The sequence below is a fragment of the Panthera leo genome, chromosome C2, assembly GCF_018350215.1.
Source record: "Panthera leo isolate Ple1 chromosome C2, P.leo_Ple1_pat1.1, whole genome shotgun sequence".
Lineage (NCBI taxonomy): Eukaryota > Metazoa > Chordata > Mammalia > Carnivora > Felidae > Panthera > Panthera leo.
This window is the reverse complement of record NC_056687.1, coordinates 36,500,745-36,528,163: the sequence shown is the minus strand read 5'-3', so window position 1 is coordinate 36,528,163 and position 27,419 is coordinate 36,500,745. Positions and strand designations below refer to the sequence as shown.

At 33.4% G+C, this 27,419-nt stretch overlaps 2 pseudogenes; one reads left to right on the top strand and one right to left on the bottom strand.

Moving 5' to 3' along the window:
- Positions 1 to 12,555: 12,555 nt before the first annotated feature.
- On the bottom strand, positions 12,556 to 12,998 carry LOC122229244 (annotated as a pseudogene).
- Positions 12,999 to 21,953: 8,955 nt separating this feature from the next.
- Positions 21,954 to 23,371, top strand: LOC122229243 (annotated as a pseudogene).
- Positions 23,372 to 27,419: the final 4,048 nt, after the last annotated feature.

Sequence of the window (27,419 nt, the reverse complement as noted above, 5' to 3'; positions counted from 1 at the left end):
TCTTATTTCAAGATTTTAAAAATATAATTTAACAACATATTCACGTTATAGTCATCAAATGAAGGAATGACATTGGTAACTAATTTGAAATTCTGATATTTTGTTTTTATTATAGGTCATTTCCACAACAAAGAAATTTAATTTTTTAACCATATGGCATTTTATTTTTGCATGTTTCTATATAAAACAAGGAAGTTAAGGATGCTCAGCTGATCTTATTTTCATGTTTTTAAAAAATATTTCTACTTTTATAGTTTTTAATAGATGACATCTTACCTTGTGCTGTAAACATGAAGCTGTTCTTTAATTTAAACTGTTTATTTGAGATAATGTACTTGAGATAATAGATTATCATGCAATTTTAAGAAGTAATATAGAGGGGTCCCTTGTAGCCGTTACCTGTTCCCCCAATAATATTATCTTGCAAAATTATAGTACAGTAGCACAATCAGAATAATAATATTGTGATAAATCAAAATAGAAAATATTTCCATCATCTCAAGTATCTCTCATATTGCTGTTTGTAACCACAATCACTTCTCTCCAGCCACCACCCCATTCCTTAAATTCTGGCAACCACTAATAAGTTGTCCATTTCTATAATATTTTCAGGTCAAGAATCTTATTATATAAATGGAATAATACAAAATGGAAAACCTTAGGGATTGGCTTCTTTCATTGAGCAAAATTCTATGGAGATTCCATCAGGTTTATAAATGTATCAATAGATTGTTCTTATTTCTGACTAGTATTCCCTGGTATGGATATAACAAAGTTTGCTTAGCCATTCACCACATAGAAAACATCCCAGCTTTTGGCTATTAAGAATAACACTGCAATAAATATTCTTGTACAGGTTTTGATGGAAACATAAATTTTATTTCTCTGGGATAAATGATGAGGAGTGTAACTGTGGGACTGTATGGTAGTTGCATGTTTAGTTTTTTTAAAAAACTGCCAACTGTTTTCCAGAATGGTTATACCATTTTACATTCCCATCAGAAATGTGTGAGTGATCCAGTTTCCCACATTCTCTCTTGCATTTGGTGTTGTCACTATTTTTTTTTTTATTTTAGTTATTCTGATGGGCATAGAGTGATATTTCATTTGCATTTCCCTAACATCTAATAATGTTGCACATCTTCCCAGGTGTTCATTTTCTGTTATGCGTTCTCTTCTATTAAGTGTCTCTTCATGTCTTTTGTCCATTTTCTTTTTTTTTTACATTTATTTATTTTTTGAGAGACATAGAGTGACAGAGCATAAGTTGGGGAGGGGCAGAGAGAGAAGGAGACACAGAATCCGAAGCAGGCTCCAAGCTGTCAGCACAGAGCCTGACGTGGGGCTCGAGCTCACAAACCATGAAATCATGACCTGAGCCGAAGTCGGATGCTTAACCGACTGAGCCACCCAGGTGCTCTTGTCAATTTTCTAATTAGGTTATTTTCACTAGAAAGCTTGGAGAGTTCCTTATATACTCTAGATTGTAATATTTTGTTGGATATAAGGTTTTCGAATATTCTTTCCACTCTGTAAATTGCCTTTTGTTCTATTAACAGATTATTTCAAATAGCAAACATTTTTAATTTTAATGCAGTTTAATTTATTGGTCTTTTCCTTTTATTAATTATACTTTTGGTTTCAATTCTAGAGACTGAACTTGTAAGAACTTGTTACCTTGCTCTAGATTCCAAAGTATTCTCTCTCTTTTTTCATAGCCTATACTCTCATAAGTTTACATTTTATATTTAAATCTGTGATCCATTTTGTGTTAATTTTATATAAGGTATGATACGTGACTGAAGTTTTTTTCTTTTTCTTTTTTGGGATATGGATGTTCAACTACCCATTTTTGAAAAGACTATCCTTCCTCAATTGCCTTTTTACCTTTGTCAAAAATTAATTGAGAATATTGGTGGGATATGTCTGAATTCTTTGTTCTGTTGCATTGATCTATGTTTCTCTTCCTCTGCCAATACTACAGACTCTTGATTACTGTAGCTATATAACAAGTTTTGAAATTTAGTAGATTGATTTTTCCCCTTCATGCTTATTTTTTAAAATGACTTTGCTGCATTATATCTTTGCCTTTCCATATAGATTTTATGATAAACTTGTCCATATGTACAAAAAAATCTTGAGGGAATTATCCTAGCAATTGTATTAAATCTGTGGATCAATTTGGAGAGAATCAACATCTTTACTATGTTGAGTTTTCCAGTCCATAGATACAGAATGTCTCCCCATTTATTTTCATCCTGTATTTCTTACATCACCTTCATGTGGTTTGCAGCCTACAAGCTCTGTATAGGTTTGATATATTTACATTTAAGTATTTCATTTTTTTATGTAGTTGCGAATGATATTGAACTTTTAATTTCACTTTGTGTATGCTTATTGCTAGCATATATTAATACCATTTTTTAAGAATTAACAGATTTGGGTGACATCAGATAGTAGACTAGGAAGTTTCAGTCCTTATTCTCCCACAAAAGCATTAAATAAACCATTAGAGACTGGTGGAAATAACTTTATGGGATCTCTGGAAGTCATTCAAAGACCTACAGCAACAACAACGACAAAAAATTCTCAACCAAGAAAACACCATTCAAAATAGTAGGAAATTTTATGAGATTTTTACTCAGACTTCCCTAAACCATTTTCTATGGTGGCATGGCATAGTTTGGAGGAATCATACTCAGCAGTGTAGTAAAAAAAATTATAAACCAAATGGGATTTATTCCTGGAATGGAAGGATGTTTCAGCATACTAAAATCAATCAACATAGTACACCACGGTAACAGAATGATGAAAAACAACAACAAAAACACATGCTCACCTGAATTGATGCTGGGAAAGCATTTGACAAAATTCAACAATCTTTCAGGATAAAAACACTCAACAACAGACTAAGAAATAGAAAAAAATACATCAATATTATAAAGATCATACTTGAAAAATCCTCAGTGAACATCATACTTGATGGTGAAGGGCTAAAATATTTTCTTATAATCCTGTAATATCAGCAACAGGACAAGGCTACTTGCTTTTGCCACTTATATTCAACATAGTACTGGAAGTCCCAGGCAGAGAAATTAGTCTAGAAAAATGAAGAAAATTCAAATTGGAAAGTAAAAAATTAACACTATCTCTGTACACAGAGGATATGATCCTTTATGTAGAAAACTGTAAAAGCTACACACACACACACACACACACACACACACACACACATCTGTTAGAATAAAAAAGTAGTAATTCAGCAAGGTTGCAGGATACAAAATCAGTTCATAAAAAATCAGTTACATTTGTATACTTGAACCATGAAAAATATGAAAACAACATAAATAAAGCTATTCCATTTACAGTAGCATCAAAAAAGAATAAAGTGCTCAGAAATGAATTTAACCAAGGAAGTAAAAGACATGTACAGAAAACTCTAAAATGTTGGCTGAAAGAAATTAAAGAAGACACCAACAAATGAAAAGGCATCCAATGTTTATGGATTAGATGACTTAAATTTCTTAAAATGTCAGTACCACCCAAAGCAATCCATGATTCAGTTGAATCTCTATCAAAATTACATTTTTTGCAGAAAAAAAAATCCTAATATTAATATGAAACCTCAAGAGAACCCAAGTTGCTAAAATTACCTTGAAAAAGAAGAACAAAGTTAGAGGTCTCACATTTCCTGATTTCAAAACCTCTTACAAAATTAAGTAATATAATAGTATGTAGTACTGATATAAAGGCAGACATATATACCAATAGAATAGAATAGAGATCCCAGAAATAATCCCTCACATATATGTTTAAACAATTTTAACGAGATTGCTAAGATTATTCAATGGGAAAAGAACAGTGTTTTCAACAAATAATTTTGAGAAAACTGGATATCCACATGGAAAAGAATGAAATTGGACCATTAACTTACACTATATACAAAAATTAATTCAAAATATATCAAAGACCTAAGTGAAAACACTAATACTATAGCACTCTTAGAGGAAAATACATGGGATACCTTCACACTAGATATGGCGATGATTTCTTGGATATGACACCAAAATTAATATCAAAATTAAAAACTTTGGTGCATAACAGTACACTATCAACAGGGTGAAAAGACTACCCATAGAAGGGAAAAAATACTTGCAAATAATATATCTCATAAACAGTGACGCTCAGAAAATAAAAAGAACTCCTGTGACTAAAAAAAATATAAATCCCATTTAAAAATGGGCAAATGATTTGAATAGACATTTCTACAGAGAAAATATATAAATGGCCCATAAGCACATGAAAAGGTGCTCAAAATCACTAATCATTAGGAGAATACAAATCAAACAAAGAGATACCACTTAACATCCATTAGGATGGCTATTATTAAAACACAAAACAAAACAGAAAATAATTGTTGACAATGATGTGGAGAAATTGTACCTTTTGTGTATTGTTGATAGGAAGGTAAAATAGTGCAGCTGCTATGGAAAACAATATGGCAGGCAATTCCTCAAAAAGTTAAAACTGAAGTTTCCATGTGATTCAGTTATTCTACATCTGAGAATACCCACAAGAATTGAAATCTGAGAATCAAACAGATATTTGTATACCCATGTTTATAGGAGAATTATTAGCCAAAAAAGATGGAAATAACCCAAGTTGCTTTCCATTCATTGATGGATGGAAGAGATAAACAAAATGTGTTATATACATGAAATGGGATATCATTCAGCCTTAAAAATGAAGGAATTCTTGGCACATGCTACAAATAGATAAACCTTAAAGAAATTATGCTAAGAGAAATAAGACAATAATAAAAGGACAAATTCTGTATGATTCTGCTTGTATGATGTAATAGTCAGGGATTGCAAACAATCACATATCTAGTAGGCTGGAGAGTCAGGGAAGAGTTGGTATTGTAGTTCAAATATGAAGGCAGTCTGAAAGCAGAATTCTCTTGTCCTCAAGGGACCTCAGTCTTTCTCTTAAGGCTTTCAGTTGATTAGATGAGACCCACTCACATGATCAAGAGTAATCTGCTTTACTCAAAGTCTAGTGATTTAAATGTTAATCTCATTTTAAAAATACCATCATACAAACATTTAGAATATTGTTTGACCAAATATCTTGGTACTTTGCCCTAGGCATGTTGACACACAAAATTAAATATTACAAGTCCACCTCTTAGAAATTTGGCACCCATATGCATTTCTTTAAATAATACGTAGTCTCTAAATAAAGACAATAACAAGGCCATACTTGTACTTATCATAATATAATAACCCTGTGTATAACCAAAATACACTAAGCCTTTCTCCAGAAGTTAATGAGAAGTCCTTGGAAGATTTTTCACTCTCCCTTGTCCTGTAACTTAAATGCTATGAAGTAAAATTAATGATGTTTACCAGTATTTAAAGTACATTTAGCAATTTTTAACTATGAAGTAAAGTTAACAGCATTTAACTTAATGGTGTTAAGTAAAATTAACAATATTTAGCAGTAAATTTAACAATATTTAACAATATATATACTATTTATTTATATACTATAATGTAGTGTCACTTTACCTGGAAATAAGACCTAAACCTTCATTCCTGAAGGGTATGGGCTATTAGTAGTTCTGCCTGAATTGGGTTGCTTTATTTTTCCATTGATTTTAATCATAGGGCATAATGATACTAAGAGACAGCCTAAGGGATCTCCTGTACTTCTATATACTCTTCCTTACCTCCAATGTGGAGTTGCAATCCATTTTTTCCGGAGTTGTTCAGTATCACACACCCCAGCCAGCTTAGTAACTCTCTTCTTTGCCTGTTGATTCAGAATTATGAGGAACCCAAAGTGACCAGGTAGCAGTCTTAACTTCCAGTCCAATGGAATTATTATTATGTCTTGCTAGGAGTATCCCTCCATTTGGAACTAAGACCTCTAGGCCAGCAGAATGTAAAATCATGAAATCAGGAAACAAAATTTTTCCTAGGGGTTTCTTATGGTAATATAAGTGGTGTCATTCCCATTTCTACCTCTTTATTCCTGGATCCATGAATCTTGGATATTGGAGAAAGAGCACCATTTATTAGAGCTTATTCAGAGCATTTACCATCTCTTAGAGAACCTTGGCCCAACCTTGCAAGATATTGCAACCTAGCTGGCACTATAATTGGACCTTCAAAGGGCCATTACACAATTTTATCAAGCCAGCTGCTTCAGGATGGTGGGGAACATAAGACCAGTTAATTTCATGAGCATGGGTCCATGGCAGTACTACTGCATTTGCTATCAACAGTTTCTTGATCAGAAGCAATGCTAGGTGGAATACGATAATAATGGATAAGACATTCTATAAATCCACAGATAGCAGGTTTTGTAGAAGCATTGCATGCGGGAAATGCAAATCTGTATCAAGAATGTGTTTGTTCCAATAAGAACAAAATGCTGCCCCTTCCATGATGGAAGCAATCCAGTGTAATCAACCTGCTTAGCTTCTCAAATCTGTATCTTTATGTCTCTTGCCAAAAATAGGAAGTTCTCAGGCATTATTTTTTCAAATACATTTATTTATTTATTTTTTTATCTCCACCGTCTTTTTTTCTCTTTCTGGAACCAATGGCATGAATGTTATGCATTTTTTTGTTATGATCACATAGGTTTCTAGTCTGCTTTTTACATTTGATTTTCTCTCTTGCTCACATTGATTAGTATCTCTTTCTCTATGTTCTCATTTATTGATTACTTCTTTTTCTTTCTTTGCTGAAGCTTTCTATTTTTATATTTGTTTCAAAGATATTCATAATTAGTCATGGAAACACTTTTATTGTGGCTGCTTTAAAATAATGGTCACATAAATCTTCCATTAGTGTCATTTCGATGATGGCATCTATTGATTCTCTTTTTGCATTCATTTTGAGATCTTCCTGTTTCTTCATATAACAGGTTATTTTTTACTGAAACCCAAGACATTTTGGATATTATAAGACTTGATCTTATCTAAACTTTTTGCTTTAGCTAGCTATTTGACACCAGTTCAAAGGACTGGGAGGAAGGGAAACATCATCATGATATTTCCAGGTAGACTTAAATGTCTAGATTCACTGCTTGGCCTCTGCTATATTCAAGGTGGTAGGTCTTTTCATTGCCACTTAGCAGGAATGGGATTTCTGTCTTCGTATGTATTCTTCACTGATACCACATCAGGGCTGTCCTTGCTGCCTCTAAGTGATGATAAAAGACCAGAATCTTACTGACCTTTCTCTAACAGCATCCTAGTGAGGTGTCCATGTATCTCATTATACCCTTATAAAGATGGAATTCCAAGCTCCCCAGTTGGGCTTTGTTGGCATGGGTGGTGATGGGGCAACTGTTTCTTATGGTGTTCAGCAGAGTATATTGTGTATTATCTAAAAATTGTCTTTCTTGAAAAGTTGCCCCTTTCCTGGTCCTTTGGCTAGAAAAAGCAAGCATTTGTTTGGATTTTTTTTCTTTTTTTTCTATGTCCACTGTCATTTCCAGGTTGTTGGCTTCTTTACCTCCATATCTGGAATACGTGAGACAAAAAGAATATCCAAGGAACTCACCATAGCAATATTTTTCTGGTCTCAATGTCCCTAGATGAGTTGGCTTCTTCTCTCCTCCTTTCAGAATTTTCATGTGTTGTTTTGTATGTAATATTCAGGATTTTTAGTTGTATTGGTGGGAAAAGTAGAGGAAAGTATGGCTATTTCCTCTCTCCAGATACAGAAGTTCTCCAATCAATTTAAGCTTTTGCATTTAATGGTATCTTTAAGATATATAATAAATATTTCTTTGTAATTTATTTTTTCCTTGTAATAATTTGTTATATAGATAGTACCATTTTTTCCTTAACAAGAGATAATCCTTATTTGCTAATATTAATATTAGGTATTAAAAATTAATGATAATATACATGTTTAAATTTAATTCCTTTTAACAAGTATCTTTTCATAAAATGACATTAATTTATATTTATTGATACCAAAGCAGCCAACTTAACAATGGGAATAATTTAATAATAAATTATCAGCTTGTTTTATTTGTTAAAATTAGACCAACCAAACTTTTTTTTAGTTAGGTTAATTTTATGTTTGAGTTAATTATCAGGCCATTTTGGTTTTCAAAACTTTGCAGTCTACCAGAAAAAAGAAACTATATACTTTTATAGTTGTAATTTTAGTTTTTCTCTTTTATGAGAGACCTTTTAGCTTTTATATGCATCATGTGAAAAACATAAAGCCATGGGCCACAAAAACAGACCAAACCCTACTCACTTTCTACATGGATATTAGTGACAATAAGATTTACTTCTGATCCATACTTATTTTCCAAACCAAGAGCTAACCTAGGGAAATTTCATATTTCATTTTGGTCTTAATGTGCTCAACTTTGTCATAAAATCTAAGATTTTAAAAGCAAGATTTTCTTGGAAGATAGTTAGGACTTATATTTCCACTGATCAAGTCTTAGAAAGGGTGAAGGCTCTTTTAGAGGCTGTATTCTATTAAAAAAAAAAAAGTGTAGGGCCATCTGGGTGACTCAGGTCATGATCTCACAATTTGTGAGTTTAAGCCCTGTGTTGGGCTCTTTGCTGAAAGTTCAGAGCCTGGAGCCTGCTTCAGATTCTGTGTCTCCTTCTCTCTTTGCCCCTCCTCTGCTCATGGTCCCTGTCTCTCTCTCTCTCTGTCTCAAAATAAGTAAACATTGTTTATTTTTTTTTTCTAAAGTGTAAATGCCATGGGGGACAAAGATCTGTTTAAAAGAAATAAAAGGGGGAGGGTGTCGCAAGAGCATCAAAGTGATTGTTAAGTGTCGCTGTACTGGATAGGCATAGAATTTGGAGAATGAAGTTTTAATGGTTTGACATCTTGGAATCATTTATAAAGTATCGGGTCATGATCTTGAGGTTTGTGGGTTTGAGCCCCGCATCGGGCTCTGTGCTGACAGTTCGAAGCCTGGAGCCTGCTTCGGGTTCTGTGTCTCCCTCTCTCTCGCCCCTCCCCCGCTTGTGCTGTCTCTCTCTGTCTCTCAAAAATAAATAAATGTAAAAAAAATTATAAAAAAAATCTTTTTCTGTTAAATAATCTCTATTCTCCAACATGGTGCTCAAACTCATGACCCTAAGATCAAAAGTCACATGCTCTACCAACTGAGCCAGCTAGGCATCCCCTAAATTTTGACATTTTACATGGCAAGTGTATTCGTTCCATTTTTCTCTTGGTCTATGACCTGAAGTCTCAATAGGCGTTTAGATGCCCATTTTTTTTTCTAAAAGAACAGAGTTTAAAATGATCATCTCCATTGTATGCATAATATCTGCTAAGTAGTTTGTGCTCAAGGTATATGCTAGGAAAAATACAGATGAGAACATTACATTCTTATTGTTTTATCCCATTACTACTACACTCATCCATTTCTTAATTGATTGTATTTCTATTGAAAACATTTTAATGTCTTTCCATTACCTTTAGAACATAATTTAAATTCATACATTTGTTATTCCAGGACTTCCATTAGGTTAAAATATATCTTCTGATTTTACTTTCAGTGATTAAGCTATTTGTAATAATCATGATGATGATGATGATAGTAATAATAATGATGTCTAGGCATATATAACATTTGCCAGACATTATTCTGAGCCTTTTACATGTATTAAAATTTTAATTTTAATTTAATCCTTATTTAAATTAAATTAAATTTAATCTTTATTTAATTTGTCCCTATTCAAAGAGGCAGATACAATTATATTCACCACTTTATACAAGAGGCAACTGAAGCAGAGATTACCTAAATAACTTGCTCAAACTTACAGAGATTGTTGAAGAAGGTATAAAGAAAATGTGGCCACCAGGAAACCTGCAAGCTGGACCCTTGCAATTGGGAGGCTGTCTAGCCCCTCTTGTATCCTTGGGTTGTGTGATCAGCTTGCCTTCCCCACTCCCTGAAGCTGCTCCATGCGTACATTTTAAGATAGAAATGTGGTGTTGACGCTATCTGGACTGGGTACATGATTGAACCCAGTTAAGGCCTCTCTGTAAATGTTTAAGATTCGGATGAGTGGGTGTGGAGATCTACTGGTCTTGTGGCCACCTGACTTAGCCTCATAAGTAAGTTCCCTTGCTTATTAAACCTGCTACCTACTAACATGAAGTGGACTGCCTCTTTCCGTGGTACGTCTTTGCCTTCCAAGTATGGGGGGCTAGTTTCAGACTACACCAGGGAGTGCCAGAGGAGGTTTTGATCTAACAGAGAAGTTAGATGAGCTGGATTTGAAGAGAGCATCTCTCTCCAGAATCTGTGCCATTACCCTCTACATTCAAGTGCCTCTCTAAACTAAAGATTTGCTGTATATTATCAGTATGTCGAAATTCACTGTTTATTAAAAATCATATATTCTCAATATTTAATGTTTTAAAGTGAAAAATCCTATGAGATTGTTAGAAGTCTTGTAAAGTTTCCTCTTTTCCGCAAAACCTTCCATGGTCTAAGTTTGATGTATTCTCTCCTCCCCAGTGATCATGTATCTATTTTTACCTTAGAGGACATAGTGCTTTCTAGCTTGGATCATAGAGATTTATAAAAATATTCAATAGATCGTAATGTTTTTGAAAGTTAGAATGTCATTTATGCATTAATTTTCTTAACCTTACACAGCTAGTAGTTACTAATTCTCCATTCATATCCCAAATCTCCTTTCTTTATCTTCATTGATGGGTTAACACATTACTGTGATAAAATTTTACTTCTATCATTAATATTCTATTTTTCCTTTATTATATATTTTTATATTCTATAAACTATACAATATTATCTAAGTGAAACTTTTTAATGTTTGTTTATTTTTGTGACAGAGAGAGAGATAGAGAGAGAGGGAGAAAGACAGAGCACTAGCAGGGGGACGGGCAGAGAGAGAGGGAGACACAGAATCTGAAACAACCAAGCTCCAGGCTCTGAGCTGTCAGCACAGAACCCGAAGCAAGGCTCGAACCTATGAACTGTGAAATCACGACCTGAGCCGAGGTTGGACGCTTAATTGACTGAGCCACCCAGATGCCCCTAAGTGCAATTCTTAATGTTGGTAAGAATGCAACTAATTGTATGATGGGGCTATAAATTGGTTAACAGTTACTAGGAAATTGTTTTAGTAATATGCATAGAGCCCCCTAATGTGTTATATCCATTACACTTCTAATTTTAAATTTTGGTAATGTTACTAATCCTATTCTGGAACATTATCACAAAGAAATGAGAAAAACAGGAGTTTATATATAGAAATATAAAAGTAGTATTATTTCTAATAGTGGAAAATTGAAAACAATCAGAATATTAAGCAAAAAATAAATGTTACTCATTTTGCCATTAAAAACATTGCTAACAAAGATCATTGATATCATGCAAAACTTAACTATACTTTATAAATAAAGTTATGAAAGACATTTATCACAGGCACTCGATATTTTTTCATCTCAAAAATATTTTTAGAACAATTATTAAATTCAAAACCATTAGTAAATTGTGTTTTCATCAGGATTATAGCTTTTAAGTTGAATCTTGATTTAATTTTCTCCAGATGAGATGAATTGCTTTTCCACGTATATGCATGTTATAGTACGTATAGTACGTATTGAAATTTTTAAAATATCTATTAATCCTCTCTTAAACAATATTTGTGATACTGTGGCTGGGAATTGATGTTTTTATTGATACCTTCAGTTCCAAGTAAGAATTGGTCAGACAAAAGTTATTGAATGAATAGATTTTAAATGAAATTCACCTAGTTATTTGCTAATGGACGTCAGTAAGGAGATATCTATGGGCTGCCTCAGCCTTCTGGAAAGTGTTAAACTTTTCTTATGATAACTAATCTAATAATGACCAACAATAGAATGGAAGATTTCATCACAACCTAATAACGAAAACTTTCATTTTCACAACATTCATTTTGCTCAGCTCACACTTATCAAAGGGCAACCGTCCGATGTCTGCATATCTCAATATTTTCTTAACCTAACAGTAATACAAAATGCAGGCCAAAGTAAAATGTAGGTCACAGTTGATGCTTCTAAACATGTCTTGGCACAAATATTAGAAAAATATCTACTTCTAAAATCATGAGAAGAAAATTAAGCAGAAACATGTTCATCATTTCAATAAACATCATTCAGATGTTTGTTCTTATTTTTTTTTGTACATGAAAAGGACAGAAATGTATTTGCTTATAATAAACTTTGCTCCGTCCCCAACTACTTTCTCAAAGACCTTTTATGAAATTTATTCTATTTCTTCTTTGAAATTTGATACAGTTTATAACCATCTGGGGATATTTTCTTTGTGAGAATAATTTGATTATGAGTTCTTTTTAAAGAATATATAGCTATTCAGATGTCTACTTTTTTAATTTTGGTAAGCTGTGTTTGTAGCAATTGTCTGTTCTATTCAAGTTATTGAACTTATTTTGCAAATAGGTGTTCATAATATTTTTCACTTTATCTTTTTTTTTCATTCTGTTTTTTATTTAAAGTCATATACAAGATGACTTTATTCCTGCATCTTCCCAATTGTTGCTTCCTTATATTTGCCCTTTTCCTTTCCCACTTGGTGAGATTTGCCTTTACGTTCAAGGATCTTTTTGCAGTTAGTTTTAGTCTAGTGATAACCACCTTGCTAGGGTGAATGCCCACATGGACATTTGTGCCATCTACCATCTCTCGCTGCACTTGTTCAATGTAGATTATGTATTTCTTCCTGCACACCTGGACTAATTGCCAATTTGTGTGTTTTCACAAAACTTGTATATCATCCTCCTTTCAAATGGGCATGGGTAGAACATTGTACTTCTGTATCAGCTCTTTGCAAAGAGCAGAAAACATAATCTTGCTGCAAATGTAGGAAGGTGAATTTAAATGCCTGTTACAGTTCTTGCTTGAGTCAGAAGTCACAAAGGGATTGAAATTTATTTTGGCTGCCGGTGCTTCCTTCATCCATGGCTGCAAAAGAAAAGAGCTCACTTTATCCTTTTAATGTCTGTGAGATCTATGGTAATATCTATCCTCTCTTACATTTCCTATTTTCCTTTTTCTCTGTTTCTTTTTTTGCTTAGTCTCTAAGGGATTATTTAATTTTGTTAAACTTTTCAAAGTACTACAATTTTTATTCTACATTTTCTCCAATACTTGTTATGGTCAGTCTTTTTAATTTAGCCATACTAGTGAGTGTTAATAACTAATTACATTGAACATTTTTATATGTTTGATTGCAATCCATATTCTTATAACAGCAAGTAATGTTTAATGAGAAGATAGCAGCACTACACGAGCATTTTGATTTAATTATAAGAAATTATTTATGAAAAAACTGAAAGGACATATATTAAATACAGAAATAGTGGTTTTTAAAAATTCTCAACAACTGGGGCATCTTGGTGGCTCAGTTGGTTGAGCCTTCAAAACCGGCTCAGGTCATGATCTCACAGTGAGGATCATGAGTTCGAGCCCAGGCATCTGGCTTGCTGCTGTCAGCACAGAGCCCACTTTGGATCCTCTGTCCTCCTCTCTCTCCACCCCTCCCCGACTGGCACTCTCTCTCTCTCTGTCTGTTTGTCTCAAAAATAACAAATAAACATTAAAAAGTTCTCAATAACAAAAACAATGAAATGTATTACTTAGAGACAGGGAGAGAGAGAAAAAGATGGAGAGAAAAACAGAGAGAAAGACTGGATATGTAATATATTTATTGATTTAAGCGCTAAAGGGAGGCTACCTAAATTACCTTGATATGTTATATTTGTATATGTATATGCTAAGATATATTTTAGTAATAATTTTATACATTTGCATGACTAATTTACTATTTTTTATCTTCTTTCCAGAGTATTTCATCTGTGAAACCTTGACTATAATGAGACTATGCCCACCCTGTGTTTTTCACTTCGTTTTCAGGTAGTTTCTTGTATATATCTTTTTCTTTATAAACTACTTACCTAAACCCTAAATTAATTTATTTCTAAAATATTAGACTTTTTACAACTGAAGTAAATTTCAGATGATTGTTAACTTAAGAATGGTAGTTTTTATTATTTTTTGTACAAGATGTTAATGTTAATTATCATATGTATTTTTCCATAGACCAAGATTGATTTCAACCAGCTACTTTTCAAATTTTACCTTAAAACAGGCCTTTTTGGGAACACTGACAATTGCATTCCCTGTGGAGATGAGGTAAGTCTCAGGAATTCATAAAATATGGCTTCATATCTGAACTGTGCTTTTCAGCCATTTGAAGAAGATGAGCAACTGATGGGCCATGTGCCTTGTTGATAGCAGGCCTCAGTTGGTTTCCTGTTGTTCCCCACCGAGTTCGTAAATCTTATTTATTCTGAAGGACTGTGGAGAGGGATTAAGTCTTCCTGAGAGCAGCAGTGTTGTAAATCAGAGGGCAAAACTAGAAAAATTATCTGTTCTTGCATTATTGGTGCTTGATATTTCCTGGAATATTGACTCAAATTTATTGACTAATGACTGTCTTCTTATGCCTTTAGTTCTTATGCCTTCCTAATACATTTTCTCACTGTTCACTGTTTAGTTTCCAGGCTGTCCAGTGACTTAATTAAATCTTGGAGAATACTTTATTTTCTCCTTCCTCTAAAATGTAATTGTACATTGGTATTAATAGCTCATCTGTTACCCTCTGAAGCAACACAGAATAAACCTAAGCTCTTACTCATGTGGAACATCTTAAATGGTATCAATGCAATGATCAAGTTGCCCTCTAGGTCTTATTTTCAGACTAAATACAACCTGTTTCTTCAACTTTTCTTAACTAGACATAATTTCCTACAATTGAGGTCACCTTTGCTGAGAGTATTCTACTTGTTCACTGTTCCTCCCAAAGTATGTGTGGAGGGTTTCCTTTTCTCCACATCCTCACCAATATTTGTTATCTCATGCCTTTTTGATGACAGCCACCTCAGTAGGTGTGAGGTAATGTCTCATTGTGGTTTTGATTTGCATTTCTCTGAACATTCATTGAACATCTTTTAAATGTGCTGTCGGCCATTTGTATGTCTGTTTTGAGAAAATGTCTATTCAGTTCCTCTGCCCAGTTTTTAATCAGAATGTTGGTTTTTATTGTTGTTGTGGTTGATTTGTATGAATTCATTATATATTTTGGATATCAACCCTTTATCAGATATATTATTTGCAAAGATTTTTCCTATGTCCTAGGTTCCTTTTTATTTTGTTGATTCTTTCTTTTGCTTTGTAGAAGTATTTTAGTTTGATGTGTCCTGCTTATTGATTTTTGCTTCTGTTGCTTGTGCTTTTGGTGTCATATGAAAAAAATCATTGCCAAGACCAGTATCAAGGAAATTTTTCCCTGTTTTTCTTAAATTTCTAGGAACTGTGTGGTTTCAGGTTTTATGGTTAAGTGTTTAATCAATTTTGGATTGATTTTTTGAGTGGTGTAAATTGGAGTCCAGTATCATTTTTCTGTATGTGGATATCCAGTTTTCCCATTTATTGATGAGCCTATCCTTTCCGATTGAATACTCTTGGCTTCCTTCTAAATATTAGTTCACTGTATACGCAAGGGTTTATTTCTGGGGTTTGTGTTCTATTCCCTTAACCTATGTGTCCATTTGTATGCCAGTCCCATACTGTTTTGATTACTATAATTTGGTAGCATAGTTTGATATAAGGAAGGAAGTATGATGCCTCCAGCTTTGGTCTTTTGTGGTTCCTTTTAGTGCACTGTTGGTGGGAATCTGAATTAGTGCAACCACTGTGGAAAATAATATGGAGGCTCCTCAAAACATTAAAAATAGGACTACCATCAATATTTCACTTCTTTTATATATCCAAAGGAAATGAAAACAGAATCTTGAAGACATCGACACACATGTTTATTACACCATTATCATAATAGCCAAGATATGGAAACAACCTAAGTGTTCAATAATGGATAAATGAATAAAGATGTAGTACACACACACACACACACACACACACACACACACACACAATGGAATATTATTTAGCCATGATGAAAAAGGAAATTCTACCATTTGTAAGAACATGGATGGAATTTGAAAACATTATGTTAAATGAAATAAATCAGAAAAAGGACAAATGTTATATGATATCACTTTTGTGTTAGAATCTTTAAAAAAACTGAACTCATAGAAACAGAGAATAGAATGGTATTTACCACAGGCTGGGGGAGCATGGTGAAAGAAATGGGGAGATGTTGGTCAAAGGGTACAGACTTCCAGTTATAAAAGAATAAGTTTGAGGGATATAATGCACATCATGGTGATTATGGTTAACAATACTGAATTAAGGGCACCTGGGTGACTCAGTCGGTTGAGCATCTGACTTTTGGTTTTGGCTCAGGTCATGATCCCAGGGTTGTGGAACTGAGCTCTGCATTGGGCTCTGTGCCAAACATGGAAACTGCTTGGGATTCGCTCTCTCCCTCTGCCCCTCTCCCCAACTCATGCTCTCTCTCAAAAAAAAAAAAAAAAAGAAAAAAAAAACCACAATACAGGATTATATACTTGAAAGTTGCTGAAAGAGTATATCTTAAACATTATCACCAAAAAAAAAGAAAGAAAGAAAGAAAGAAAGAAAGAAAGAAAGAAAGAAATGGTAATTATGTGATGAGATGATGAGATGGACGTGTTAGCTAAAGGTAAGGTAATAATCATTATGCGATATGTAAATGTATCAAATCAACAAGCTGTACATCACTTACACAATATATGCCAATTATACCTCAAATGAAGTTGAGGGAAAATTATATATGAACTACTCAATAAATATTTCAGATAAATTCTCAAAATATCAGGTTAAAAAGAATAGATATGGGGCTATAGCCCCATCAAGCAGTCAACCTTTTAGAATTAAACAATCAAAAAAGACACTTAAGGACTGGCACATTTGAAGAGCTTACTGATTCTTAAAAACATTACATTTCTGAGAAAGGAATCTTCAATAGGATTATCAGTATCTGGAAATGCACTATTAAGAGTGTAGGAGATGAACTAGAACTTGAAATATGAGTAGGTTTTAATAATGACTTAAAGTGCTATTTAGTAACAAGGACATTTATTTCAAATAAAATCATCCTACTCAATGTCCCTTCTGTTTGATGTGTGTTACAAGTGAAAAGTGGTGAGGAGAGCATGGATTGGCATGTGGCAGCACAGCAGGTGCTAAACAAACACAACACACTGTGCTCTTGCACCAAATATCACGAAAAAACACCTTCTCCTACTTTCCATATGCACAGAAAAGTAATAAGTTATGGATTATTTTCCTATACAATACAATAAATGAAGTCCCACATTTTAAGACTATCTGGGTATATGTATATGCACATTCATACCTTCTTGTATAAGTTTATATTTTTAGTAAAATCATCAGTGTGGAATTTCACAGGCTTGTATGAAATTTTATAGTGGGTTTTATAGTAGTTAAGTAATTAGTCAAGTAAATCTTCCTCGAAATTATCGTACACTATAAAGTTTGTGGTATAAAAGATAAAATATGTCAGTGATCCTTGAATTTTCAAAGAATAGATGCATCATGTGCAATATATAAAAATGCTAGCACTTTACTAAAAAAAAAAAATCTGAACCCAAGGAAACCTAATGACAAAATGTAAAAATAGTTTTCATTATTCCAGAATTAGGACAAAAGTGTCAGAGATATAACATATTGGCTAAGTGATAAGGATACTTAGGCTTATTATTAGGAAAAACTTGTAAAGCAAAGAATATGCTACATATAATACCAACAGTCATCTTTTGTCTATAGAGATGCCAAGTAATGTCTCGTAAGCTTGAATTATTTGCATAGAAACTGTCAGAACAAACCAAGAAAATTCCTTAAATTATTTTTATGAATTAATGTTGGAATTTATTTTGTTTAAGATACTGCTTGTAGCACATTGGGAATTTCATATCTCTGGAATATAAAGAAGCCTCTGGCATTTTACTCCTGCTACTTCATGTGTGCACACATTTCTACAAAGAAGGTGCCAAAATCTAGTCAAATGGTTCAAAATGATGAGCAAGAGTGAAAGTACATGATCTTCGTCCCAAAGAGAGTTAAGTCTCTTTCACACTGACATTTAGGCAATATGAACTTCAGTATACTCCATGGGGAAAAAAAAATGACAATTTCTTGATTGATGAGGAGTTGGTGAGGTAGAAATAACTGTGGCAAGCTCTGGCCAATAATCCCTATATATTTCTTTCACAGTTAATAAAACTTCAAAACCTGAGGTGTTGTAGTAAAGTAATTGTAGCATGGTTCTTGGGTGATGAGAAGAACATTAGTGAACATCCATTAATATGTGTGTTTTCTTGGCAAATTTTTTAAATAATATTTAATATATATATGTTTGCTGATAAGAAAAACACAAAATTTCTTCATCCCTTAAGAGTTTATGTATTGACTTGTCCCCCCCACTACCATGCGTAGTAAATTTTAATGATCTATGTTATTTGTTAGTGATATTTTCACTATATTAAATCGATCCATAATTGTTTTTCAGTTGAATTGTTCTGATGTTTTAAATTTCCCCCCTTTAAGATTTTAGCCAAGTATATTTGATGTATTTCACTGTATTTCACTTCTCTATTTCTTAAACAACAGGAACTAATGAGAAATTAAAAGCAGCTGTAAACACTCAGATTCAATAATTTTCTCAGTCATGATTTTGGTGCAGTTAAAACTGACAAATAGTTTATTATATGTTGTCAACATTATGGTAGAATGTTCAAATTGTTGAATATGAATTTAGGAATATTCCCCAACTTACATTTCTGTTATTTTCTAAAAGCTGACACAGAGAAGTTTAGCACTTTGAAATGCAGATTTCTTAAATTCCTCCTATTAACAATACCACAAAAGGTGATTGTTGAAACAAGTTAAATACTATTTACCATGATGTTATAGAAGACTATTATTGACTGTAACATTTCCATTATTATTAACCACAGCTCGTAAACTGATTCCTCTAGAAAGTATATTCAGAATTCTGTCAGAGAAGGCAGGTCTTTTTTCCCCCAACTAAGCAATGGCAATGAGAACTCGGGTTGTTTCAGCAGTAGGGAAGGGATTCCAGAATGATCTTCCCTAAGGTGACATCTTTAGGTGAACAGAGATTGGGCCTGCTGGAAGCTGATATAGCTTATTTATTAATTATACTTGTAAAAACAAAAATAAATCTCTAAATGAGAATTCTTTTTTTAAAAGTTTATTTATTTGGGGGGGGGGGTACAAGCTGGAGTGGGGAGGGCAGAGCAACACACAGAGAGAGAATCCTAAGCAAGCTCTGCACTGTCAGCACAGAGACTGATATAGGGCTTGATCTCACAAACTGCAAGATCATGACCTGAGCCGAAATCAAGATTTGGACACAATCGGTTGAGCCACCCAGGTGCCCCTCTAAATGAGAATTTTAAATGTTACTGTATATTGACATCTCCTGCTGCTTTCTGGCTACCTGGAACCTCACAGATGGGTCAGCCTTTTAGAGAGAGTGCATCACATTCTAAGATATTTACTCCAACTTACTATAATAAGACCTGGCATTCTTCCAGAGAAGATGCTTTAGGATAATGTTTTGAGAAGAGATCGGTAAAAGAAATTTACAAAAATATTTGAAAGCTAATAGTATAATATTTTATTTCACACACTTTAGTCTATATCTGAATGATAATTTCACAGTGGAGTTTGTACTTCTAAAAGGACTTTTGTGCACAACACTAAAAAAATTTCACCATTAACATATGTAGCTTAGTTATATAAAAGGGGCATTCTAATCCTAAAGTAATATAGAGCGATGCCTTATAAAATAAAGAGTAAGGAGAAATTCAGTATTATTATTTTAATGGTAATTGATAAAAATCTGTATCTCTTGAAAGCTAATGCCTGTAGTTATAGATTAGCATGGTAGTTTGGTTATCTTGAGTAAGAATACAAACAATTATAAAAATGGTTGAAATAAAACTGCTAATGTTTATTTTTTGAACAAGATGATGGAATTGATAAAGATAAAAACTTATTTAGTATAATATATCTATAGCATGTAAACATAACTGACATTAAGTATTTAGTTTTTTGGATAACTCTTCTGTAGTTACGTAGAATTTCACCATATCCTCCAGCTTTTTGTATGTGTGTGGGGAAAGTAACATCTGTTGCTTCATTTAATAATCATTTTGAGTTTATTCATAAATTAACTTATTGTGTGTATATCTGTTAATGTATAGTAATTTAGCATAAACTTTAAAAACTACTTTCCTAGATAATTATGAGTAAGAAACATTTCTTGTTTTCATATACTACTTATGAAATAAGAGCTAATATTTCTATAGTACTTAACAGGCTCCCAACACTGTTCTGTGTGCTTTAACATAGATATATGCAATCTTTACAGCAATCCTGTGTGATAAATTCTATTACTATCTCCATTTAATAAATGAGAAGACTGAGGTACGGTGTTTAAATAACTGGCCAAGATTACACAGCTAGTAAATGTGGAAAGAGTATTATGTAATTTATTTATTTTTACCAAAGATACTTTCCAATTTTTAGGTATAGGAAACTATTCAGGATTCTTTTGAAGTCATCTACCTTAAGAAGGCAGTCTATCTTGAGGCATGATCTTCTTAAATACCTAAACACAAAGAAAACAAATAGGCAATCACGATGTTTTTTTGGTATTGTGTGGTAAATTACATAAGAGGTCAGTCAAGCAAATAATATATACGGTAATTTGGTAAGAATGGCATTACTGAGTATTTTCAAGGAGGGGGAATTACACAATTTGAATAAAGTGCAGAGAATGGATTGTCAGGCAACAATGATAATTTGCAGAAATTCAGAGGCAAATTAATGATAGCAAGACGAAATTACTGGCAAGTAGCAAGAGAAAAATTAGGGAGTATTTAGAAAGTGAAATCCACTTGTGGTTTGTTAGATATCGGCATGAAGTAGAAAATGGGCCACTGAATAATGACACATAGGCTTCTGGGCTAGGCACTAGGGTAGTTCCTATAGACAATCATTTATTTAGACAAAGTGAAAGGTAAAAGCACCAGCACTGGCAAATTTGGTTGGAGGATAAATGACTTCAGGTACTGACAAACTGATTTGAGTTATAATGTGGGAGATTTTGTATATGTGAAAGCATGGAGACAAGTTGGATTCTGCTATAAATATTATACTGTTTTTAGATTTTCAATTCAATTTTTTAAAAATCTGAATTCAAATCAAAGCATTATGTAGAGTTAATTTTACAGAAGTTCTTATGATTTATGTGACAAAATGGTGGTTTATTGATTATGTACTTCAAAACAGTCTGCTTTTTATAATCTTTAAAAATGAATGTGTAGTGTATGACATTTTAAAAAATAAACTTTACACCAGGGCTTCTGTGAAACCTTCTTTGGCCAAAGTTTGTCCAGTCCTCAAGGTACTCCATGGGGCAGCCCCCATGCTTTCCCAAGGGGTAAACAAGTGTCTACTCCTGGCTTGGCTACAGAAGGTGGACCAGGGCAGTGGTCCTCAATAGGCCTTATCCAATGATGACACAAGAGACAATGGAAGGGGCTGAGACACTGAGGCATGGTGGTCAGCAATGCTTCAGGTTAGATAAAGAAGGTATTTTCTGGGACACCTGGGTGGCTTAGTCGGTTGAGCGTCCAACTTCGGTTCAGGTCATGATATCACGCTCTGTGAGTTCGAGCCCCGCGTCGGGCTCTGTGATGACAGCTCAGAGCCTCGAGCCTGTTTCCAATTCTGTGTCTCCTTTTCTCTCTGACCCTCCCCCGTTCATTCTCTGTCTCTCTCTGTCTCAAAAATAAATAAACATTAAAAAAAAAAGAAGATATTTTCTTAGTGTGGATTGCTGCCTTTGGTAAGAAAATGTCCATCATGTCATTCACTCCACCAGTTGTGAAGAGACTGCTGGGACAGAAGAAATCATCTGGTGAATCTAGAGGAGCAGGTAGAGGAGAGAAGAATTGACAGGAAGAATAGTGGTATGAGAAAGTAGTTAAAAGTTTGAAGAAGAAACTAAAGAAAACAGGACAATTAGATGAACTTGACGAAGGCATCACTACTCAAAATTGTAACGCTAAACATGTTACCATACCAACCCCTCACTCTGAAATTTGGAGACTAAGTACACCATATGTGATAGATCAGTGGGATACAATGGCCTTTACAGCTGCTTTGAGCAAACAGGGCCTCTCAATGGTCATCTTCAAGTATCTCATTGGAAAGGACTGCCATATTTTATATGTTCCTGATTATGGTTCTGGCCTGGTATTCACAGTCATCGTGGACTCAAAGCAATGTAAACTGAAAATGTGCTTTTAGTCTTTAAAGGGATGAAGTATGTTTAACTTCACTACTACCCTAGATTGGAAACACAAGTGTTGCCTTTGGTATTGAAATAACATAACTGCTACCTCTAGATAATTATACCTATTCCTTTACAGAAAACACTAATTTCCTAGTGGGAATTGAGCCACAGAATAATTATATCCTAAAAACTCCATCCTCTGGATGTATCAGTGAAGATGGAAGAACAGGTGATCAACAATGGAACACATGTATGGATATAGGATCTACAGCAAAAAAAAATCCTACTACTCTTTGCCTGTTAATCATAGTTGGATTTGCATCCAGTTACTCAGAACCTGCATTTTGGTGTTCAGTATCATGTTATGAATTAAACCAGAGGGTTGAAGAGAACTTCCATACATCATAGCTCTCACTCGCTGTAGATGGCTTCACAGATCCATCCAATTAAGAAAGGTTCTGCATAGGGTTATTCTCCAATGTCAACCAAAAAGCTACATAAGAATGACAGAAAGACATATAGAAAGAGGAGTGTGCTTATATTACATAGGTGGGAAGTTTTTGCCGAGTGCCTAATTGATAGTGCAATCTTTGTGCAGAGACTCAAGGGTAGTCAGATATAGAGCTGGCACCCTGCAGCAAGAGTGTAAAATTCCACCAGTCTGCAATTTGAAGATCTTCACCAACCAGGAATTTACTTCTCTTCTTACTCAGTGTGCTAATCAGTTTTGAAGTTGTGTATCAGCTGCCTAGAATATGTACCATGAGTTTTGTGAAAGGGTGGGAAGCAGAATACAGAAGGCAGATGGTAAAGACTGCTCACTGGATTGAACTTCCTCTGAATGGACCTCTACAGTGGTTGGACAAAGTATTACCTCACATGTGATCCCTTCAGTAGGAGGCTCAAGCATGTCATAAAGTTTCATCACCAATCAAGCCCTATCAAAAGGCTTAATGTAACAACGCTTTTGACATAGTATTTGTATGTGGTGCCCATGGAGTGTTTACTGTCCAAAAGTTTAATAAACAAACACTTAAAGTCTCATTAATTGAAGTATCTTGTAGAGTAGGTTTTCTGTGTTTGAATATTAGATAGGAAAATTAGTATCTAGAAATACCCTCCCATACAGGAAGAAGAGAAGATTTTAAAGACATACTGATGCTGTCTTAGGCATAAAACTGAGTCCCAAAGGTTTACTAATAACAGTAGTAGTTATATATACAAGTAATGTATCAAGAGTCAGTATCAACATATTTGTACTGTTGATATACATTTCTAATTTACATAACTTAGGTATGTGTATGCGCTGTTTCTTAATTTAATCATACCTTCATAAAGTTACAATTATTCAATCTGTTATTTCCACTTACCCATTATTTTTGTCTTTTTTTAATATATAATATATATTAAGACTTTCATGGCATTTAGAAACAGATTTTCTTCTAGAAAAACTAATTTTTCTGCCTTTTGCAAAAAAATGAACTTTTGGGAGGGGAATAGAGGAGAGGAGAGGAGAGGAGAGGAGAGGAGAGGAGAGGAGGGGAGAGGAGAGGAGAGGAAAGAAATTTGCAACAAAAGAGAGTTCTATCAGTCTTCAAAAAAGCAAAAATACTTTAATCTGTTTACTGTGTTAAGCAGTCACACATGTAGAAAATAATAATGCAAATAAATTAATATATTACCAAATAAATGAAATTCAAATTAGAAATTAGAAAATAAAGTATTTTGCCTGGCTGTCTTACTAATTACTTGCTGCTAATAAGAATTTTCCCTACTATTGAAGTCTGCCTGACTTTGCCTGTAGAGAGTTTATACAAATTAATACATTTGTGACCTTTCCATCTAAAAAATATAAAAATCTCTGAGATGACAAACATGCTGTTTCCACTTAAATTTCTTCTCATAGTTTTAAAATTATGTACTTTTCTGATACTTACAATGAGACATATTTAGAAGCATCAACTGTGGCCTACATTTTACTTTGGCCTGTAGTTTGTATTTACTGTTATTGTAAGAAACTGTTGAGAGATATACATACCTGATAGTTGCCCTTTGATAACTGTGAGCAGAATGAATTTTCTGAAAGGAAGGGAAACTAATAGACTGTGATTAAATCTTTCATTCTATTATTGGGTGGTTATTAGATTAGTTATCATGAGAAATGTTTAACACTTTGCACAAGCCTGAGGCAGCTCATAGATATCTTTTATTGAAGTCCTGTAGCATATATCTAAATTAATTTTATTCAAAATCTATTCATTCACCACCTTTTGTATGCCCAGTTTTTACCAGGAGCTGAAAATACCTTTGAAAAAGAATGATTCTCTCAATACCACTGTGTGGTTTAAGAGATAAATTTTCAACACAATACCTTAAATATATATATATATATATATGTATATATATATATATATATTTATATTTATATGTATATATATACATATAAATATATATATATATATATATATATATATATATATATATATATATATATATAGTTTTTGGCTTAATAATCAGAAATTATAGGGTGCCTCAGTGGCTCAGTCAGTAGAGCATCTGATTCTTGATTTCAGCTGAGGTCTTGATCTTACAGTGTGAGATCAAGCTCTGTGTTGGGCTCCGTTCTGGGCTTGGAGCCTGCTTAAGATTCTCTCTCTTCCTCTCCTTCTGCCCCTCCCCTGCTCACAAGCATGTGCATGTGCATGTGCTCACTCTCTCTCTCTCTCTCAAAAAAAAATAATAATCAGAATTTATAATTTTAGAGTTTAGACAAAGAATCGGAATACATTACGAGTTCTAAGTAGTAATTATCCCTCTGAGATTTATATGAAACACCTATGAAAAATAAATATATTTTTAATAGAGGTTCAATGCACCAAATAGACAATATAAGATATATGATATTTACCATGAATATGTTAATAAAAATGAGGAAGTTGATTAATGACATTATAAACATGACCTTAATAAAGCTAATATTAAATAAAATATCCAATTAGTTGGATTTCATTAGCTTGCTGAAAGACATTCTCTTGTGTACTGTAGAAAAATGTTGCAAAAAATTGGAAACCCTTGAATGATGCATTATGTGCTCCTGATAATTTAAAATTTTAGTGGTGATAAGAGAGTATAATCTGATTTGTGTGTTTGGTCAGATCACTCTATTGATCTTGTACATGATACCATTCCATTTGGAAGATGAAATTGAAATGAATATCCAAAATGATGCATTTTATTGTCAGTGCAAGTAATCATTAAGGCTAAACATCACAATGCTAGCAGCTACTATATCCTAATAACTGTATTGAAAATATTGAAAGGAAATTCTACATTACCACATTCTGTATATTATCTAGAACAAGCAAAATATTTTATTTATGCATGTTTATAACATAATACAAATAGGCATGTTTCTTCTCTGGTACATGGAGTTTACCATGGTTAGTTTGGCATACTAAGCTTATTTAAAGGTATGTTTACTTTTTAATTTCAACTCATAAAGCCAAAGCCCACATTTATATAAGGCATTGCAAATTGTGCTTACATAGTTTAGCTACTTTTCACTATGCTTTTCCTTACTTTGTCATTCTTATACCTATGTTGACATAAAGTAAGCGTGTATATTTGTCCCTTACAACTTATTAATAAGAATGTTATTCATGATTAAGGAAAATGATAATTTCCTAAGACATGAAATTGCAGCATGCTTACTTGTTACTATATTTTAGGCTATATTCTTCTTATAAATATCTTGCATGTATGACAGGATTTTGTCATAGAAAATGACATGCCTTGGAACATGCCTTATAGTCTAGGCTGACAGTCATTTATGGTGACAGCTTTGGACCTATGGAGAATTTAGAGGCCTCTGTCAGCCACATGACCAGTCAGGCTTGACACATGACCAAACCCCAATTAAATTCTGGACACCAGACCTTGGATGACTTTCCTTGTTGGTCATATTACACGTATATTATTACACCTCAATCCTGGAGCTGTTAGTATTGTTCATAACTCCACTGCAACAGTACTACTAGAAGCTTCAAACTTGGAAATTCCCTAGATTCTATCCTATGAACTTCTTCCTGTAGGTGATAATAATCTGTATCTTTTTTCTTTATCAAATAGTAGCTATGAGGATAGCTTTTGGTGAGTTCTGTGAGTCTGAATGAAGGTGGTTTGGGGGACCCCTAGACTTATGGTTATGTATGAGAAGTGAAAATGGCTTGGGGACTTACAAACTTTACACAACTAAATATCTCTTTAAAATTTGGCTTTGGAGTAGAGTAGGAGTTAGTAACAGACTTCTAGGACAGTTAGTGTGGGTCTGGGCATATAAAGAAGCTGCCAAAATCTTGTGAAAATTACCTAATTTAATGTTTTATAGCACTTAGAATAGTTCTTAAAGCAAATTAAGCACTACATAAATATTATCTCTTGTCTTAATTTTTGACATAAATAAAGTCTTTTAAGTATGACTTTAATATAGCAAGCACTAGTTAAAGAAGTGTGTACAGTCAGTCACTGTTAAGATCTTAATTGATTTTTGTTGATTTTGGTCAACTGCCATAGAGCCTCTACTCATCTGTCTCCTCCATTCACTCTCTAAATGAAGGGATTGAATTTACAGTTCAAGGTTCTTTGTTCTAGAATCACCTTTCCTGTTGATGTGATGACATTTTTGTTCTTGAACTTAACATCCATAGATCTGAGTAAATCTATTTTTCTGGATATTTTCCTGAGGTAATCAGCCAAACATTAGTTTCTTCAACTAGGACAGTTATTTTCTGTCCAACTTTTGAACATTATCAGAAACTTTGTATTTTTTATTCATATAAAATGATATGTTGACTTTTTTGTTATTTGTGTATAATAGATGCATTGGATCTTCTCTCTCATATTAATATCTTTAACTACTTGATAATCTTTACATGATGGTTAAATTCAGTACCTATAAATCTGATGATGCCTTCTGAATTATTATTTATATAATGCCTTATGTATGGTTTACTTTGACTTATTTG